This window comes from Pterocles gutturalis, unplaced genomic scaffold, assembly GCF_000699245.1.
Source record: "Pterocles gutturalis isolate BGI_N339 unplaced genomic scaffold, ASM69924v1 scaffold18749, whole genome shotgun sequence".
Classification (NCBI taxonomy): Eukaryota; Metazoa; Chordata; class Aves; order Pterocliformes; family Pteroclidae; genus Pterocles; species Pterocles gutturalis.
Window position 1 is genome coordinate 1 of NW_010136159.1, and position 2,660 is coordinate 2,660.

Below are 2,660 nucleotides of genomic sequence, written 5' to 3' on the forward strand. Positions count from 1 at the left end.
AGAGGCAGGCACAAGGGAGCTCGGGATAACGATGATTAAATAAAGTTTAACAAGAGATAGATCGTGTCAGATGATCTATACAGGCTGCAGGGGAGGTAAGCAGTGATGTGCCAAGTGCATGTTAGAACTGATCTTTCGATAGCGTTACCAGCGGAGGATGTTTTCTTTTGTGTTAGAGGCAGAAATAGAAGGCAGTTATCCCCCAGCAAAGCCGCTCGCTGTCCGTGCCGGGGTGGGAGACAGCCCGGAGAAATTCGTGTTGTCGGCAGTGTTTCCTGCAGCCCTTCCCTGCCCCGGTTGAGTTTATTAGTTCCCGTTCACATCTCAGCTGCCTTTTGGGCAGATGGATCCCTGTTAACGTTTTAGCTCGTCTGTAATACCTTGAACAATCTCATTTCCAATAGTATGGGGTATTGGAATCTCGGCATGGGAATTTTTCTGGCTTGAGCCCCCAGGCAAGTTAGGAGTTCTGTTCTCTGCATCTGCGGCTACTCCCACAGTGCTGTATGAGCACAGGCACGGCCCATGCCTGTGGCCTCCAGATCTACACAGCCAGCTCACGCTCTCCAGGTATTCAGATTACATGTGAAAAAAGAATGTGAGATTATCTTATTACAAAAAGCCATTATGGATGCTGGTATGTTACTTATATGAGGCAGCTTGCACGTTATATTCTGTAACAATATAGATACTTTGAAAAAGCAGAGGAATGAAGGACGCTCAGGAGTGTGTAAGAAAATATCTTTAGAAATTATATTACAAATGTTCTTGTTTTTCTTCTTATGGAAAAGTCTCTTCTGGGAAAGGGAAGAGATGGTAACTGGCAATTTTGTTCTTGCATGACTGCCATTCTACCGCCATGCTCATATGAGATCTCTGTCTCTCTCAAATTTTCACAAGAAAGCGTCATTAAACAAGGAGGATACTAACAGAACCACTGAAGCATAGGGCTGAGAGTTCTGTCCTAGATGTATCACATTTACTTGGGCAAGTATGAACTTGGGAAAGCCATTTAAATCATTAGTGATCCAGTTTTTCCATTTGTAAATTGGGGAACCATAGTCATAGTAAAGAATAAAAGTATTTATACTTGTCTGAAAAGTTACAGTCAAATATGTCTGTTATTTCTGGTATGATTCAGAAACCTAAAGTGCAAGCACTTAAATAATGCAAACTGCTGCTAACTGCCCTGAGATGCCACTGTAACCAGCATTTAATAAAGAAGGATTTGTTATTTAGTATATTAAACTTTAAAATCAAGTGCACAGGAACTCCCAGTTGGTCAGATCCTCATCTCAGATACAACAGTATAAAAGACTGTGAGCGCAGAGCCCTGGTCTGCGAGGGACACCCTCTACATGCCAGACAGGACTACTCAGGTTAACATTGCATTTACTGCCCTATACAGGTATGCACACACTTTTACAGACCACACACAACAGAAGAGGATAATAGTAGTAAATGTTTGTACTGTGGCTGTGTCCAGAAGTCCTCTCAGTAAATTGTCTCCCACATTTTTTCTCTGGTAAATTTCTTGCTGTAAACTCTGACTTAATAGCCCCAAAGGGAATGAAATTAGGATTCATTTATTTACAAGGATCCTCCCAATCTTTCATGTGAGTCCCTAGAAATCAGAAAGTTATAAATACTTGACTTTCTACTCTTCTTTTGGCAACACTGCAGCACTTTGTCTTGTTTTACAGATGAGCCATATAAAAAAAAATAATCTTTATCCTACATTAGACTGAGGCTTCAAGGAAATGAACTTTAGCGTGGCCTCCTTGGTTTCACTGGAGGTGTAGTATCTACCCCCTGTGGCGGGGAGCCAGCTCTGGTGGTTACACGTAGGCAGTCGCACTTACTGGGACAGAATGCTCTGATGCTTTCTTTCCTGTCTGGAAATGCACTAAGTTACTGCTTAGAATACTAAACCAAATATTTTTTATCTTTAAAAGAGCTTAAATTTTTATAATTTACTTTGCCGTGGCTAGGTACTAAGCATGGGTTGCAATGAGATTCAGGAACCAAAGGCTTATCTTTATTACAATAAAGTGACACAAAGTTTGAAGGGCTTTTCCTGGCCAGAGGTCTACCCTGAGACTATGAAGGTCTCCTCCTATTTGAAATCCAGGTAATTATAAAGTCATAGAAAAATAATATAAAGCCCCATTGTTGCCATATATCAAAAATACTCAGAAAATGAATAAATTTAGTACCTTAATTATTAATGCAGTGCTGTTACCTTACTTTTTCAAAGAAAAAAGAATAACTTTTTATTTTAGCTAAAATATATTTCAGCAGTCTCCAAGGCCTCCCTTTGCTGGTACCCTTTTCTTGCAAGACTGTATTTTAAAACAGGACTTCATCCACCATGTGTTTTCCATTTATGTACAGAATCTGTCTCAAACTAAAAGGGTTTTACAGGATCTAATTTGCAGAAACTATAAATTGCTTATGGAATTTTTTGTGTTTGCATTTTGTCAGACAGTTAATGTGGGTAATCTAGATTTTAGAGTAGCACAGTGATTATGAACAGGTGTTTATACATGTGCGTTGTAGAAACTGTACATTCAAATACCCTTCCTAAGTGAGAAACAAGGTGTGTTAGTCTACCTGGTGTATTGATTCTGTGTTTCTTTTTTGCTTTTGCTTACTGTTCG